General features: G+C 39.1%; 1 protein-coding gene across 3 annotated transcripts in view; it reads right to left on the bottom strand.

Annotated features, from left to right (window-relative positions):
* The window catches only part of gpm6ba (glycoprotein M6Ba), a 297,792-nt gene that overhangs the window by 52,209 nt on the left and 225,963 nt on the right, over nucleotides 1–19,620 (bottom strand). The window lies entirely within an intron of this gene.

The raw sequence follows: 19,620 nt of genomic DNA, 5'->3' as shown, positions 1-19,620 counted from the left end.
AAAAGCGAAATCCAAAACAGGCAAAGGTCAGAATCCAGGTAGGCAAATAACAAAAACAAGAAACAGACAAGGCAGGGCAAAACTCGGGCAACAGACGCGGTGTAACGTTAAACATTGATTCACAAAGAACACAAGACAAACAGGGCTTATATACATGAATGACAAGGGGATAACAAGAGACAGCTGGTGATACAAAATACAGACACCTGGGTGCAAATCACAGACAGAATTGTGGGAGATGAAGTTCCTAGTGCAAGACACCGTGGGGGTAAGGAGGACATCTAGTGGGTACCCGGGGAAACACAACCAGACACTGTGACACCGTTCAAAAGTTTGGGGTCAGGAAGATTTTTAATGTTTTTAGGAGAAGTCTCTTCTGCTCACCAAGGCTGCATTTATTTGATTAAAAATACAAACAAAAACAGTAATATTGTGAAATATTATTCCAATTTAAAACAGCTGTTTTCTATTTTAAAATATTTTACACTGTAATTAATTTATGTGATCAAAGCTGAGTTTTCAGCATCATTACTCCCATCTTCAGTGTCACATGATCCTTCAGAAATCATTCTAATATGATGATTGATGGTCAATAAATATTAATTATTATTTTCAATGTTGAAAACAGTTGTGTACAGATTTTTTTTCAAAATGCGTTGATGAATGTAATGTTCAAAAGAACAGCATTTATTTCAAATATAATTTTTTTTAACATTTTAAATGTCTGTACTGTAACTTTTGATCAGTTTAACTCATTCTCGATTAATAAAAGTATTGATTTATTTTATTTCTTTCCCCCAAAAATAAAATTAAAATTATTACTGACCCCAAACTTCTGAACGGTAGTGTTTAATGTTACAAAAGCTTTAGATTTCAGATAAATGCTGTTCTTTTGAACTTTCTATTCATCAAAGACTGTACACAACTGTTTTCGACATTTAAAATAATAATGAATGTTTCTTGAGCATCAATCATCATATTAGAATAATTTCTGAAGGATCATGTGACAGTGACGAATGGAGTAATGATGCTGAAAACTCAGCTTTGATCACAGGAATAAATAACAGTTTAAAATATATTAAAATAGAAAGCAGCTGTTTTAAATTGGAATACTATTTTACAATATTACTGTTTTTGTTTGTATTTTTAATCAAATAAATGCAGCCTTGGTGAGCAGAAGAAACCTCGCTTAAAAATCTTACTGACCCCAAATTTTTGAACAGTAGTGTATATTATATAAAAATGTAATGGATAAGACACAGATAGTTTTACTTGCCTGACCTGATTAGAACAATGAAAAAACTTAAATGAAAAAATAACTTGGGAATCTCTAAAACGAGGGCGCGATTAAACAGTGGACACATAAAAACATACTCTGTCATTTTGTTCAGAACATCATTCAAACTGCAAAGTGTTAACTTATATTTTTGTACAGTAGCAATAAAACACAACATTGTGCTTTTTTAAAATACATTCAAGCAATCCTCCCCGAAAATGAAACTAAAATGCTCACGGCTGCACAGGCATTCATAATGGTGCGCGTCCTCAGCGAGGAACGAGCAGAACAGAGTCAACGTTTTTTAGGTCATTCCTCCTTCCATAGGAATTTATTGAAAATGCTCGCTCTGCTCCGCACCATTATCAATGTCCGTGTGGACGAACATATTTTACTTTCGTTTTTAAGTTAGCGATTAAAAAGCCCCCAGCGGTGTCACACGTCAGTTAACCGGTGGTAAAATATTCTTACCGTCACATACCTAGTATATTTTTATATAGATATAATAGGCCTACCTGATTTTGAACACAAGAGGGCAGTATAGCACTATGTTTGACTTTATTTATTTATTGTTTAGACTAAACAACCATTCTGGCAGTTTTTAAACTTAAACTTCATTCTTAAATTGAAAAAAAAGAATAAAATGAGTTAAGTTCTGATATTTGTATACTTTTATATAGTAATAAATGGTTTATAATTACATTTTTAGAATATATGAACCTTTTAGTGTTTCCTTTTTAGACAATACTTTAATCCCTCGCCATAGCAAAACCGTTTGAGATATTTATTATCCGTTCACAATTTAGCATCATTAATATATTTTTATCATGTTGAAAAAGTTTGGTGGGAATAAAATAAACCACTTAGATAAAGGTGGCTAAAAATTCAGAGGCTGATTTAGCAAAAAAATCCACATTCAGACCAAAAGATCTGACTTCCTGATGGTCAGAGCTAATGACTTTAAATTAGAAAGTTGTCCGGGTCGATGAGATCAATATATGAACTGAGTTTTTTTTTACTGTAGTTAAAACTAACCCCCCCACTTTTGTCAAAAGCATGTTGAAAGTGACACACTTCCTGCTGCCAGTTAGTGGCGCTATAACTTTGAATCACAATAGCTACATACATCTGATCGGCCTCTTACCACGAACACACTGCTGAAGTTTCATCAAGATCAGTTAATGTATGCAGAAGTTATTCCACTTCCGTGTTTCTCTTTTCTCGCCATAAATTCGATTCCTCGCCACGGCCAAACCGTTCGAGATATCAAAAATCCGTCCGCAATTTAGCATCCTCAAAGTCTTGACTACATGCACACCGAGTTTGGAGGGGACACGGTGAATTTTCTAGGAGGAGTATTTCACATTCCACAGCAAGTGTTTTCCAAACAACCCATAATAGCCGACTTCCTGTTGGGCTGGCGTAAAACTTGACCAGGGGAAAGTTGTTCGGCACGATGAGATCTATATGTGTACCGAGTTTCATATTAATTCATGCAAGCGTGTTTGATATATGGACCAAGTTTTAGAACCTCGTTCAAGGGGGCGCTGTTGAGCCCCCCAGCCACGCCCGGGTACCAGCTTCAGCTCGGCCCTGATGGCCGTGGGTTCTGACATGTGTGTAAAGTTTCAAGAGTTTTTGAGCACGTTAAGGACCCCAAAAGCCCCTGAAACCTTGATTAACAATATAAAAACAATAGTCAAATCCCTCCCCCCCTCCCCTCACACACACATAGACACAGAGAGAGGGAGAGAAAATTCTTCAGAAAATCCACATTCAAACCAAAATATCTCTCTTCCTGTTGGTCGGAGATGGTTAATGTAAATTAGAAAGTTGTCCGTCTTGATGAGAACAATACACATACCAAGTTTTGTTGCTGTTGATAAAACTAACCCCCCCACTTATGACTAAAGGTGGCGCTACTGAGCCCCTCACCACGCCCGTTTCTGAAACTTTGCACATGTCTACGGGCTTATAAATGTGATGTGTCTGTCGAGTTTCATGCAATTTCAAGTATGTTAAGAGTCTCAAAAGCATCAAAAAAAAATATTAAAGTTTGAAGCGTTGCCATGGCAACATTATTAAAGATATCAAAAATCCTTTCACAGGTCTACATCTGCCGTGTGTTTACATTAAACACAAAAAGTTTGAAGCAAATTGGGTAAAAATAAGAGGGTGATTTTAAAGCATTTTGAAAGGGACACACTTCCTGCTGCCAGTTGATGGCGCTATAACTTTGACTCACAATAGTCACATCCATGTGATCGGCCTCTTACAACGAACACACTGCTGAAGTTGAATCAAGATCAGTTAATGTATGCAGAAGTTATAACACACTTCCTGTTTCCATTATTCACCATAAATTCGTTTCCTCGCCACGGCCAAACCGTTCGAGATATTAAAAATCCGTCCGCAATTTAGCATCCTCAATGCCTTGACTTCACGCTGACCGAGTTTGGAGGCGAATGGATGAATTCTCTAGGAGGAGTACATTAAATTCCACAGCATGCGTTTCCAAACAACCCTAAATAGCCGACTTCCTGTTTGGCTGGCGTAAAACTTAGAGCACGAAAGTTGTTCGGCCCGATGAGATCTATATGTGTACCGAGTTTCATTTTATTACATGCAAGCGTGTTTGATTTATGGACACGTGTTCGGATCCCGTTCCAGGGGGCGCTGTCGAGCCCCCCTGCCACGCCCGGGTACCAGCTTCAGCCCGGCCCTGATGGCCGCGGGTTCTGACCCGTGTGCAAAGTTTCAAGAGTTTTCGAGCACGTTAAGGGCCCCAAAAGTGCCCGAAAGGTTGACAAAATAATAATAATAATAAATATAGCTGCGAGCAGCGATTGCGGGCCCAAGCCGGTGGCACCGCCACCCTGGTGCCTTTAGTTAAACTAAAGGCACCGGGGTGGCGGTGTCACTGGCTTGGTGGCGGTGTCACTGGCTTGGGCCCTCCATCGCATTGTGAGACTTCATGCACACAGAGTTTGGTGGCGATTTAATTAATTTTCTAGGAGGAGTGTTTCAAATTCCACAGCAAGCGTTCTCCAAACAACACATAATAGCTGACTTCCTGTTGGACGGAGCTAATAACTTAGAGTGCGGAAGTTGTTCGGCCCGATGAGATCTATATGTGTACCGAGTTTCATATTAATTCATGCAAGTGTGTTTGATATATGGACCAAGTTTTCAGACCGTGTTCAAGGGGGCGCTGTTGAGCCCCCCTGCCACGCCCGGGTACCAGCTTCAGCCCGGCACTGATGGGCGTGGGTTCTGAACTGTGTGCAAAGTTTCAAGAGTTTTTGAGCATGTTAAGGACCCCAAAAGCCCCTGAAACCTTGAAAAACTAAGATTAAATGGAATAGACATCCCCCACCCCCACCCCCCTACACACACACACACAGAGACGTAGGCTAGAGGCAGAGAGAGAGGGAGAAAATCCTCATTCAAACCAAAATATCTGACTTCCTGTTGGTTGGAGCTTATAAGTGTAAATTAGAAAGTTGTCCGGCTCGATGAGAACAATATACATACCTATTTTTGTGATTCTAGGAAAAACTAAGCCCCCATTTTTGACTAAAGGTGGCGCTACTGAGCCCCTCACCACGCCCATTTCTGAAACTTTGCACATGTCTACTGGCTAATAAATGTGATGTGTCTGTCGAGTTTCATGCATTTTCAAGCATGTGAAGAGTCTCAAAAGCATCCGAAAAGAATATTAAAGTTTGATGCGTTGCCACGGCAACAGTATCTAAGATATCAAAAATCCTTTCACAGGTCTACATCTGCCATGTGTCTACATTATCCACATAAAGTTTGAAGCAAATCAGATTAAATTAAGAGGGTGATTTCAAAGCATTTTGAAAGTGACCCACTTCCTGCTGCCAGTTGGTGGCGCTATAACTTTGACTCACAATAGTCACATCCATGTGATCGGCCTCTTACAACGAACACACTGCTGAAGTTTCATCAAGATCAGTTAATGTATGCTGAAGTTATAACACACTTCCTGTTTCCATTATTCGCCCTAAATTCGTTTCCTCGCCACGGCCAAACCGTTCGAGATATCAAAAATCCGTCCGCAATTTAGCATCCTCAATGTCTTGACTTCATACACACTGAGTTTCGAGGGGATTGGATGATTTCTCTAGGAGGAGTACATTAAATTCCACAGCATGCGTTTCCAAACAACCCATAATAGCCGACTTCCTGTTGGGCTGGCGTAAAACTTAGAGCACGAAAGTTGTTCGGCCCAATGAGATCTATATGTGTGCCGAGTTTCATATTATTACATACAAGTGTGTTTGAGTTATGGACAAGTGTTCGGATCCCGTTCCAGGGGGCGCTGTCGAGCCCCCCTGCCACGCCCGGGTACCAGCTTCGGTCCGGCCCTGATGGCCGCGGGTTCTGACATGTGTGCAAAGTTTCAAGAGTTTTTGAGCATGTTAAGGGCCCCAAAAGTGCCCGAAAGGTTGACAAAATAATAATAATAATAAATATAGCTGCGAGCAGCGATTACGGGCCCAAGCCGGTGGCACCGCAACCCCGGTGCCTTTAGTTACCTAAAGGCACCGGGGTGGCAGTACCGCCGGCTTTGGCCCTTCATCGCTGCTCGCAGCTATATTTATATATATATATATATATATATATTAAAGACCAAAAATATTGCTTGACTTACCTTATTCTGATTTTATGATACACTCAAAATATTCCACAACAAATCCTTTAAATTTAATGTAAAAATAAAAATGAAAGAAAGCAGTGTTGGGCTCACGTAACCCACTCATTAGAATCAAAATGTTTCAACATTTGCGATGTATTTGGATGCTAAACTATTCTTTATTATAGGCTTTGTTCTTCACTCGTGTTCCAATATCGACGGAAAAAATCATCCTCTTCACAAGCGCAAAAATGTGCTTGGAAACACCACAGTGGAGCGGTGCTTACTGTGAATGTATGAATTGTACTACTGACTATTTAGAGCAGTGTAATTGTTATATGTTAGGTTGACTATTTTATTATTATATTTTATGAAGGCCATAATGAACAGGCTGCGAAGTCAAGATTACAATGCTGGAATGTGTGTGTGTGTGTGTGTGTGTGTGTGTGTGTGTGTGTGTGTGTGTGTGTGTGTTCATGTTTTTCTATCCCGGTGGGGACTTCAACCTGAATGCATACAGACTCATGGGGACTCGTGTCACAGTGGGGACCTAAATAGAGGTCCCCATGGGTAAACAAGCTTATAAATCATACAGAATGAGTTTTTTTGGAAATGTAAAAATGCAGAAAGTTTTCTGTGATAGGTAGGTTTAGGGGTAGGGTTAGTGTGAGGAGATAGCATATACAGTTTATACAGTATAAAAAAAATTAAGGCTATGGAGAGTCCCCACAAAGATAGTAAACCGTGTGTGTGTGTGTGTGTGTGTGTGTGTGTGTGTGTGTGTGGCGTGGGCGCGTTTGAACAGTGGACACATAAAAACATACTCCGTCATTATACAGGACGACATTCAAACTGCAAAGTGTTAACTTATATTTGTGTACAGTCGCAATAAAACACAACATTGTGCTTTTGTAAAATAATTTCAAGCAATCCACCCCCCGAAAGGCGGTAATTTTAAAATTAAACTAAAATGCTCACGGCTGCACGGGCATTCATAACGGTGCGCGTCCACGGCGAGGAACGAGCGAGGAATGTTTTTCAGTTAATTCCTACTTCCATAGGAATTCATTTGAAATGCTTGCTCAACCACTATCAATGTCAGTGCGGACGAACATATTTTACTTTCATTTTTAAGTTGGTGATTCAAAAGCCGCCACTGGTGTCACACGTCGATTAACCGGTGGTAAAATATTCTCAAAGTCACATATTACCTAGTATATTTTTATATAGATACAATAGGCCTACCTGATTTTGAACACAAGAGGGCAGTATAGCCCTATGTATAAGGAGGAGTAACTAAAAACTCAGAGTCTGAAATATCCAAAAAATCCACATTCAGACCAAAATATCTGACTTCCAGATGGCCGGAATTAATGAATGTAAATTAGAAAGTTGTCCGGCTTGATGAGTACAATATACAAACTTTTTTTTTTTACTGTAGTTAAAACTAACCCGCCCACTTTTGTCAAAAGCATGTTGAAAGTGACACACTTCCTGCTGCCAGTTGGTGGCGCTGTAACTTTGACTCACAATAGTTACATCCATCTGATCTGCCTCTTACCACGAACACACTGCTGAAGTTTCATCAAGATCAGTTAATGTATGCATAAGTTATTCCACTTCGTGTTTCTCTTTTCTCGCCATAAATTCGTTTCCTCGCCACGGCCAAACCGTTCGAGATATCAAAAATCCGTCCGCAATTTAGAATCCTCAATGTCTTGACTTCATGCACACCGAGTTTGGTGGGGATTGGATGAATTCTCTAGGAGGAGTACTTCGCATTCCACAGCAAGCGTTTTCCAAACAACCCATAATAGCCGACTTCCTGTTGGGCTGGCGTAAAACTTGACCGGGGGAAAGTTGTTCGGCCCGATGAGATCTATATGTGTACCAAGTTTCATATTAATTCATGCAAGCGTGTTTGATCTATGGACCAAGTTTTGGGACACCATTCAAGGGGGCGCTGTTGAGCCCCCCTGCCACGCCCGGGTACCAGCTTCAGCCTGTCCCTGATGGCAGGGGTTTCTGACTTGTGTGCAAAGTTTCAAGAGTTTTTGAGCACGTTAAGGACCCCAAAAGTCCCTGAAACCTTGATTAACAATATAAAAGCAATAGTCAAATCCCCCCCTCCCCTCACACACACAGAGACACAAAGAGAGGGAGTGAAAATTCTTCAGAAAATCCACATTCAAACCAGAATATCTCTCTTCCTGTTTGTCGGAGATCGTTAATGTAAATTAGAAAGTTGTCCGTCTTGATGAGAACAATACACATACCAAGTTTTGTTGCTGTTGATAAAACTAACCCCCCCACTTATGACTAAAGGTGGCGCTACTGAGCCCCTCACAACGCCCGTTTCTGAAACTTTGCACAAGTCTACGGGCTAATAAGTGTGATGTGTCTGTCGAGTTTCATCCAATTTCAAGTATGTTAAGAGTCTCAAAAGCATCAAAAAAGAATATTAAAGTTTAAAGCGTTGCCATGGCAACAGTATTAAAGATATCAAAAATCCTTTCACAGGTCTACATCTGCCATGTGTTTACATTATACACATAAAGTTTGAAGCAAATCGGGTAAAAATAAGAGGGTGATTTCAAAGCATTTTGAAAGGGACACACTTCCTGCTGCCAGTTGGTGGCGCTATAACTTTGACTCACAATAGTCACATCCATGTGATCGGCCTCTTACAACGAACACACTGCTGAAGTTTAATCAAGATCAGTTAATGTATGCAGAAGTTATAACACACTTCCTGTTTCCATTATTCGCCATAAATTCGTGTCCTCGCCACGGCCAAACCGTTCGAGATATCAAAAATCCGTCCGCAATTTAGCATCTTCAATGTCTTGACTTCATGCTGACTGAGTTTGGAGGCGAATGGATGAATTCCCTAGGAGGAGTACATTAAATTCCACAGCATGCGTTTCCAAACAACCCATAATAGCCGACTTCCTGTTGGGCTGGCGTAAAAAGTAAAAGTACGAAAGTTGTTTGGCCCGATGAGATCTATATGTGTATTGAGTTTCATATTATTACATGCAAGCGTGTCTGATTTATGGACCAAGTTTTTGGACCCCGTTCAAGGGGGCGCTGTTGAGCCCCCCTGCCACGCCCGGATATCAGCTTCAGCCCGGCCCTGATGGCCGCAGGTTCTGACCTGTGTGCAAAATTTCAAGAGTTTTCGAGCATGTTAAAGGCCCCAAAAGTGCCCGAAAGGTTGACAGAAAAATAAGAATAAATATAGCTGCGAGTAGCGATTACGGGCCCAAGCCGGTGGCACCGCAATCCTGGTGCCAGGGTGGCGGTGCCGGCGGCTTTGGCCCTCCATCGCTGCTCGCAGCTATATTTATATTTATATATATATATATATATATATATATATATATATATATATACACACACACACACACATACATACATATATATATATATATATATATATATATATATATATATATATATATATATATATATATAAATTTAAGGGACAAGACACAGATAATTTTACTTGCCTGACCTAATTAGAACAAAGAAAAAAATAAAATAAAATAATAAGTAGGGGATCACTAAATCGAGAGAATTATTCTGATTTTATGATACACTCAAAATATTCCACAACAAATCCTTTAAATGTAATGATATTCAGAACGGAACAAGAATAAAAAATTAAAAATAAACTATAAACAAAGCCAAAACGAAAAAATAAATATAATAAAAAAAAATTAATTTCAAGCAATCCATGGCATGATTTATTTATTTTTTGGACTAAAACATTCTGGCTTTTTTTAAACTCAAATATAATTCTTAAATTGAATAATAATAATAATAAAAGAATAAAATGGGTTTAGTTCTGATTTCGTTGAAATCGCTCGCTCTCCGTACCTAACTTTTCCTGAATACAATCACTATTGAAACTGTGACATTGATTTCATACAACAGGTTATTAACAGTTAAAATGAAGTCATTTACATTTTAGATGCAATATTGACTGTTTTTGTTCTGTTTCAGCAGCGGAAATAGTTAAACAAAGATCACAGAAGAACGCATCTCACAGGAACGTGTTTTCTCATAACTGAATGATTCAGCATTTTGAACGAATTGGTTGACTCAAAGATTGAATGATCAATCCATAAACATCTGTTTATGTTTATGGATTGGATGTTTATGGATCCATGTTTATGGATCTGTATGTTATGGATTACGAATCATTTGAACGAATGAATCAATGACTCGCTCATTAAGACGGTCACTTGGCGACATCTAATGGTGGTTTAGTGTTGTTTAAAAGCATAATTCTTTCCAACATGTGTGTGATTTGTGTGTGCACCATTATAAATGTCCGTGCGGACGTCCGTATTTTTCTTTCACTTTTATATTAGCGATACAAAAGCACCCGCTCGTGTCACACACGTCGATTAACCGGTGGGAAAATATCCTCAGACACATACCTAATAAATGTATATTTAAATACATTATTGGCCTAGCTGGTAAAAAGTTTTATATATTATTTTGATGTCCTTTTGGACACAAGAGGGCAGTATAGCCCTATGTATGACTTGAATTTTTTTTTTACTTTACTGTTTTAAAATTTAGAATAAAATTAGAATAAAATTCTTTTTAAAAACAGAATAAAATGGGTTTAGTTGTGATATTTGTATACTTTTATATAGAAATAAATGGTATAAAATTACATTTTTAGAAGATTTGAGGCTTTTAGTGCCTTTTGGAGGCTGATTTTGCAAAAAATCCACATTCAAACCAAAATATCTGACTTCCTGATGGTCGGAGCTAATGACTTTAAATTAGAAAGTTGTCCGGGTCGATGAGATCAACATACGTACTGAGTTGTGCTACTGTAGATAAAACAACCCCCCCAACTTTTGTCAAAAGCATTTTGAAAGTGACACATTTCCTGCTGCCAGTTGGTGGCGCTATAACTTTGACACACAATAGTTACATCCATCTGATCGGCCTCTTACCATGAACAAACTGCTGCAGTTTCATCAAGATCAGTTAATGTATGCATTAGTTATAACACTTCGTTTTTCTCTTTTCTCGTCATTAATTCGTTTCCTCGCCACAGCCAAACCGTTCGAGATATCAAAAATCCGTCCGCAATTTAGCATCATCAATGTCTTGACTTCACGCTGACCGAGTTTGGAGGCGAATCGATGTATTTCCTAGGAGGAGTACATTAAATTCCACAGCAAGCGTTTCCAAACAACCCTAAATAGCCGACTTCCTGTTGGGCTGGCGTAAAACTTAGAGCCACGAAAGTTGTTCGGCCCGATGAGATCTATATGTGTACCGAGTTTCAAATTAATTCATGCAAGCGTGTTTGATATATGGACCAAGTTTTAGAACCCCGTTCAAGGGGGCGCTGTTGAGCCCCCCTGCCACGCCCGGCTACCAGATTCAGCCCCGCCCTGATGGCCGCGGGTTCTGACCTGTGTGCAAAGTTTCAAGAGTTTTCGAGCACGTTTAGGGACCCAAAAGCCCCAGAAACCTTGAAAAACAAATGAAAAAGTAAATCTCACTCAACTGACAAATCACCCCCACCCCTCACACACTCAGAGACAGAGAGAGAGAGAAATTTCTCCAAAAAATCACATTCAAACCAAAATATCTGACTTTCTGTTGCTTTGAGCTAATAAGTGTAAATTAGAAAGTTGTCCGGCTCGATAAGAACAATATACATACCAAGTTTTGTGATTCTAGGTAAAACTAAGCCCCCATTTTTGACTAAAGGTGGCGCTACTGAGCCCCTCACCACGCCCGTTTCTGAAACTTTGCCCATGTCTACTGGATAATAAGTGTGATGTGTCTGTCGAGTTTCATGCAATTTCAAGTATGTTAAGAGTCTCAAAAGCATCAAAAAAGAATATTAAAGTTTGATGCGTTGCCATGGCAACAGTATCTAAGATATCAATAATCCTTTCACAGGTCTACATCTGCCGTGTGTCTACATCATACACATAAAGTTTGAAGCAAATCAGGTAAAAATAAGAGAGTGATTTCAAAGCATTTTGAAAGTGACACACTTCCTGCTGCCAGTTGGTGGCGCTATAACTTTGACTCACAATAATCACATCCTTGTGTTCGGCCTCTGAAAACGAACACACTGCTGAAGTTTCATCAAGATCAGATAATGTATGCTGAAGTTATAACACACTTCCTGTGTCCCTTATTCGCCATAAATTCGTTTCCTTGCCACGGCCAAACCGTTCGAGATATCAAAAATCCGTCCGCAATTTAGCATCCTCAATGTCTTGACTTCATGCTGACCGAGTTTGGAGGCGATTGGATGACTTCTCTAGGAGGAGTACATTAAATTCCACAGCATGCGTTTCAAAACAACCCATAATAGCCGACTTCCTGTTGGGCTGGCGTAAAAAGTAAAAGTACGAAAGTTGTTCGGCCCGATGAGATCTATATGTGTACCGAGTTTCATATTATTACATGCAAGCGTGTCTGATTTATGGACCAAGTTTTCGGACCCCGTTCAAGGGGGCGCTGTCGAGCCACCCTGCCACGCCCGGGTACCAGCTTCAGCCCAGCCCTGATGGCCACGGGTTCTGACCCGTGTGCAAAGTTTCAAGAGTTTTCGAGCACGTTAAGGGTCTCAAAAGTGCCCGAAAGGTTGACAGAAAAATAATAATAATAATAATAATAATAATAATAATAATAATAAATAATCCTACCGAAAACAATAGGGCCTTCGCCCTTTCAGGGCTTGGGCCCTAATAATCCTAACGAAAACAATAGGGCTCTGCGCCCTTTCAGGGCTTGGGCCCTAATAATAAACAGAGCAATTCCAAGAGGGTCCTCACACCATCGGTGCTCGGGCCCTAATAATAATAATAATAAACAGAGCAATTCCAAGAGGGTCCTCACACCATCGGTGCTCGGGCCCTAATAATAAACAGAGCAATTCCAAGAGGGTCCTCACACCATCGGTGCTCGGGCCCTAATAATCCTACCGGAAACAATAGGGACCTTCGCCCTTTCAGGGCTTGGGCCCTAATAATAAATAATCCTACCGGAAACAATAGGGCCTTCGCCCTTTCAGGGCTTGGGCCCTAATAATAATCCTAACGAAAACAATAGGGCCTTCGCCCTTTCAGGGCTTGGGCCCTAATAATAATAATAATCCTAACGAAAACAATAGGGCCTTCGCCCTTTCAGGGCTTGGGCCCTAATAATCCTACTGGAAACAATAGGGCCTTCGCCCTTTCAGGGCTTGGGCCCTAATAATAATAAACAATAATCCTACCGAAAACAATAGGGCCTTCGCCCTTTCAGGGCTTGGGCCCCAAATATAGCTGCGAGCAGCGATTGCGGGCCCAAGCCGGTGGCACCGCCACCCTGGTGCCTTTAGTTACACTAAAGGCACCGGAGTGGCGGTGTCACCGTCTTGGGCCCTCCATCGCAATATATATATATATATATTCTTTTTTCCCCTATTTTTAATATATATATATATATATAATTACCTTTTTTTGGATGCTAAACTATTGTTTATTATATGCTTTGTACTTCACTCACGTTCCAATATCGAAGGGAAAAATTATCCTCTTCACATGCGCAAAAATGTGCTTGGAAAATTCACAGTGGAGCGGTGCTTACTGTGAATGTACGAATTGTACTACTGACTATTTAGAGCAGTGTAATCTTTATATGTTAGGTTGACCATTTTATTATTATATTTTATTAAGTCTATAATGAACAGGCTGCAATGTCAAGATTGCAATGCTGGAGTGTGTGTGTGTGTGTGTGTGTGTGTGTGTGTGTGTATGTGTGTTCATGTTTTTCTGTCCCGGTGGGGACTTTAACCTGAATGCACACAGACTCATGGGGACTCGTATCACAGTGGGGACCTAAATAGAGGTCCCCATGGGTAAACAAGCTTCATACAGAATTACTTTTTTTGGAAATGTAAAAATGTAGAAAGTTTTCTGTGATGGGTAGGTTTAGGGGTAGGGTTAGTGTAAGGAGATAAAATATACAGTTTGTACAGTATAAAAATCATTAAATCTATGGAGAGTCCCCACAAAGATAGTAAACCGTGTGTGTGTGGGTGGGTGTGTGTGTGTGGCGTGGGCGCGATTGAACAGTGGACACATAAAAACATACTCCGTCATTATACAGGACGACATTCAAACTGCAAAGTGTTAACATATATTGGTATACAGTCGCAATAAAACACAACATTGTGCTTTTGTAAAATAATTTCAAGCAATCCACCCCCGAAAGGCGCTAATTTTAAAATTAAACTAAAATGCTCATGGCTGCACGGGCATTCATAACGGTGCGCATCCACGGCGAGGAACGAGCAGAACAGAGTGAACGTTTTTCAGTTAATTCCTACTTCCATAGGAATTCATTTGAAACGCTCGCTCAACCACTATCAATGTCAGTGCGGACGAACATATTTTACTTTCGTTTTTAAGTTGGCGATTCAAAAGCCCCCAGCGGTGTCACACGTTGATTAACCGGTGGTAAAATATTCTCAACGTCACATACCTAGTATAATTTATGTAGATACAATAGGCCTACCTGATTTTGAACACAAGAGGGCAGTATAGCCCTATGTATGTCTTGACTTTTATGGGACTAAATAGTACAATTACTATTTTTAAACTTATAAATATTTATTAAATTGAAAAAAAAAAGAATAAAATGGGTTTAGTTGTGATATTTTTATACTTTTATATAGAAATAAATGGTGTTTAATTACATTTTTAGAAGATGAGGCTTTAAGTGTTACTTTACTTTAGTCCCTCAAAACCGTTTGAGATGTTTAATATCCGTTCACAATTTAGCATCTTTAATGTATCTTTATCATTTTGAAAAAGTTTGGTGTGAATAAAATAAACCAGTTAGGAAGAGTAGCTAAAAACTCAGAGTCTGAAATATCCAAAAAATCCACATTCAAACCAAAATATCTGACTTCCTTTTGCTCTGAGCTAATAACTGTAAATTAGAAAGTTGTCCGGCTCGGTGAGACCAATATATATACTGATTTTTGTAACTGTTGGTAAAACTAACCCCCCCACTTTTGTCAAACGCATGTTGAAAGTGACACACTTCCTGCTGCCAGTTGGTGGCGCTATAACTTTGACTCACAATAGTTACATCCATCTGATCGGCCTCTTACCACGAACACACTGCTAAAGTTTCATCAAGATCAGTTAATGTATGCAGAAGTTATAACACTTCGTCTCCTCTCTTTTCTCGCCATAAATTTGTTTCCTCGCCATGGCCAAACCGTTCGAGATATCAAAAATCCATCCGCAATTTAGCATCCTCAATGTCTTGACTTCATGCTGACTGAGTTTGGAGGTGATTGAATGAATTCTCTAGGAGGAGTACATCACATTCCACAGCAAGCGTTTTCCAAACAACCCATAATAGCCGACTTCCTGTTGGGCTGGCGTGAAACTTGACAGAAGGAAAGTTGTTCGGCCCGATGAAATCTATATGTGTACCGAGTTTCATATTAATTCATGCAAGCGTGTTTGATATATGGACCAAGGTTTCAGACCCTGTTCAAGAGGGCGCTGTTGAGCCCCCCTGCCACGCCCGTTTCTGAAACTTTTCACATGTCTACTGGCTAATAAGTGTTATGTGTCTGTCGAGTTTCATCCAATTTCAAGCATGCTAAGAGTCTCAAACGCATCCGAAAAGAATATTAAAATTTGATGCGTTGCCACGGCAACAGTATCTAAGATATCAATAATCCTTTCACAGGTCTACATCTGCCGTGTGTTTACATTATACACATAAAGTTTGAAGCAAATCGGGTAAAAGTAAGAGGGTGACTTCAAAGCATTTTGAAAGTGACACACTTCCTGCTGCCAGTTAGTGGCGCTATAACTTTGGCTCACAATAGTCACATCCATGTGATCGGCCTCTTACAACGAACACACTGCGGAAGTTTCATCAAGATCAGTTAATGTATGCAGAAGTTATAACACACTTCCTGTGTCCCATTATTCGCCATAAATTTGTTTCCTCGCCACGGCCAAACCGTTCGAGATATCAAAAATCTGCTCGCAAGAATTCATCCTCAATGTCTTGACTTTATTCTCACCGAGTTTGGTGGCGATCGGATGAAATCCCTAGGAGGAGTATTTCAAATTCCATTGTATGCGTTTTCCAAACAACGTATAATAACCGACTTCCTGTTGGGCTTTTGTAAAATTTAGAGCACGAAAGTTGTTCGGCCCAATGAGATCTATATGTGTACTGAGTTTCATATTATTACATGCAAGCTTGTTTGATTTATGGACCAAGTTTTCGGACCCCATTCCAGGGGGCGCTGTCGAGCCCCCCTGCCACGCCCCGGTACCAACTTCAGCCCGGCCCTGATGGCCGCAGGTTCTGATGTGTGTGAGCCCTTTCAGGGCTTGGGCCCTAATAATAATAATAATAATAATCCTAACGAAAACAATAAGGCCTTCGCCCTTTCAGGGCTTGGGCCCTAATAAACAATAATCCTACCGAAAACAATAGGGCCTTCGCCCTTTCAGGGCTTGGGCCCTAATAATGAAGAAAAAAAATAATCCTTACGGAAACAATAGGGCCCAAGCCCTGTGTGCCATGGTTAGATCAGGAGCGGTCGTAAAAGAACATATGGCTACTGTAGTTAAGTTTGTGAATGAGACATGCCAGGTTAAGATAGGAACAATTATTTTAATCTCTTTAACCCTTCTCTTTCCCAGGCTCATTAGGAAACAGTGCCACTTGTTATTTGTGTTCTCATGCTTTACTGCTGATTTTGTCAAAAAAAAAAAAAAAAATCACAGATACTAAATTTTAAAATAAAATAACAGTTTTTCATTTCTGGCAACCTGACATGATGTGACATCCATGGCATAACATTCCTAACATTATACTTTAATGACATTAAATTACTTAATGAATTATACCAGAGTTTTACTTTTAATTAAATTAAATTAAAATGCTTTCACTGAAGTTTTTGTTCTCTGAAAAGGCAAAAGGCAAAAGGCAAAAAAAAAAAAAAAAAAATCCCCCACTTTCTGTTCACTGTTATAATTGCTACACTTTCCTGCCTTTTAAAGGAATAGTTCAAAAATGAGAGTTCTGTCATTGTTATGACGTTCCAAAGCTGTATGACATTCTTTGGAACATATAAGAAGATTTATTTAGGATTTATTTTTTTTGTCCATACTTTTTTTGTCCATTTTCAATGGTCACTAAAACTGTTTGGTTGCCGACATTTTTTTAAATATCTATTGAAGAAAGAAATGCATACAGGTTTGCCACAACATGCAGGTGAATAAATGATCACAGAAATTAAATTTTTATGTGAATCTCTTTAACAACAATCTTTCTAACATTAGATTTGTGGGTGTGACATAAAAGTCTACATGGTCCAAACACTAATATTGACTTATGATGGGACAATCACAGTCACTAGAGTGATTTTTTTTATTTATAGATTTTATTTCTTGACACAGGGTTCAAAAATGTAATGTTGAATGGTGTGGTAATATTTGCTCAGTTTAATTTTGTTTTGTTTTTAAAAATATATATTTTTGAGGGTTGTCCATTTCATGGGTTATTACCTTGTTTGTGTGATTTATTATGAGCCAGAATTTACCTCAGACTTTACCCAGTTCATATTAAAATAATGATTGGTATTTTGAATTCAGAATTGGTGGTAATAGTCAATGGAGAGAGAAAAAAGAAGCTCATCTCAATATTTGTTGAGTCTCTCTGTGGTCTGTGGACACACCACAGTGTCATTGTCAGGGTTATGTTTATGTCTTTTTAGTTGTGTTTTGGTTTCATTTCCATTGTGTTCCCTGTCCCTATTAGACTGAGCGCTGTTCACTAGCTTGTTCCCTCGTTATCTGTGTATATTTAAGCCCTTGGGTTCCTCTGTTCTTGGTTTGGTCTTGTTTATGTTTGATGGATGCATTCTATGAGTTTCTCCTTTGATTTATTATTAAATACTGTTTGTTTCTCTGAATCTCCTGCTTCTTGCGTAATACTGCAGCCAAACGTTACAGTCCATGGTTACCATCATAATTGGGCATAAGCAAGAATATAATGAATTTTAAAAATAATAATAATGATAATTGATAATTGATAATTTCAGGCATAAATGGCACTTTTCCCTGATAATGGGAAATGTCACACATGCAAGTTTAGTTGCATCAGCCAAATATTTGGATATGTAATATTCTTCAACCAATCACATTTGTTATTATTTTCAATGCTCATGCAAACTCATTTCTATGAGTTAACTGCTTAATTAAACAGTAGTGTTAGTTGTACGTCAGGTAAACCTGAAGAACAGAGACAATAGATAAAGGGAAGATACAAGCTGCTTGTGACTTACAGTGCTTATATAATGCTTGTTAAAAATAGCACACACACACACACAGACACACACACACAGAGAGAGAGAGAGGAAAAAAGAAGACCGTAAAATTGCATGCTCTTGCATGTGCCACTGGTGTTTCCATGGCAACCTTGTGCAATTGGTCTCCTCAACACCTCATAATTGCAGCCATGTGAAAATCTTTGGGATATCTAACTGCTTTAGAAATCTTCTCCATAAAATAAAAAACTGCAAAACTTTCCTTTTCTTTCCAAAAAAAGAGAGAGTTTTTGGTTCACTGACTTACTTCTTTGTATTTTGTATGCAATGTACACTGTTACTGATTATTCCATTGCAGTTATCAAAACCATTTACACCATAGTAATAATTCTGAGTATGCCTATCAAATATATAAATGTAAATGGTCTGTTTTGACAGTCAGCTCAAACCTGGAGGTTCTGCAGAAATACGTTGGTCAGGAACGTATTTCTGGTTTGCCAGGGAGTTCTGAAAGAGGAGATAAAGCTCTGAGAGAAGCAGCTGCGCAATCATGTTGCATAATAAATCTAGTCCATTAATATTAAAGTGCTAATGACTCAACCCAGAGGTGTTGAGATGCTGCCTGCTGCCTCTAGTGGTGCTGACAGAAGCTTCAGTATGACATGGTCAGACTTAATACAAATACAGAAATGAAAATTACTAAGTGAACCACCAAAGCTTTTGACTTTTCAAAATTTACTGGGCTAAAAAAGTGCACTCACTCAGAGCTTCTTGAGAGCCTGTGTTGAGGACCTCCAGTGGGCATCTATGACAGTGCCCGAACCATTCTCCGTTTATCAACAGTGTTTAAGAGCTTTAATGGACCATAGACAGGCAAAACAGGGCAGCCATAAAGGAAATCAATGAGCTATTCATTAGTGTAGAATTCAGAATGCAAAGATTACGCAGGTCATCGCTCTCCTTCTCTCCACTTATCTTTCTCCCTCATCTCAGAAAATACATTTTACAACTTCATACAAAAGTCATAAAGCTTTGCACAGCATAATTTTATTGTGTTTGACTAACATTGCAAACATGTAACTTAAAAAATAAAAACGGTAGCAGCTGGATATTCGATAAGCCTGCATGATGAAACTGAAAGATCTATGATGTTCTATTGAGATGAGCTCCTTACTCATAAAAAAAAAAAAATTCTTTGGACCAACTTACTGTAATTTGTTAGGGGGCAAAGATATTACTTTTCTAAAATTATATTTATATTTTTGTTCAAACCTTAAATTAAAATCTGATTTAATATTCATCTAACATATTTATTTTCCCAAAGACAATAAC

Source organism: Squalius cephalus (genome assembly GCF_949319135.1).
Source record: "Squalius cephalus genome assembly, chromosome: 2".
In the NCBI taxonomy this organism is placed as follows: Eukaryota; Metazoa; Chordata; class Actinopteri; order Cypriniformes; family Leuciscidae; genus Squalius; species Squalius cephalus.
The sequence above is the reverse complement of the archived record's forward strand: the minus strand, read 5'-3'. Positions and strand labels throughout refer to the sequence as shown.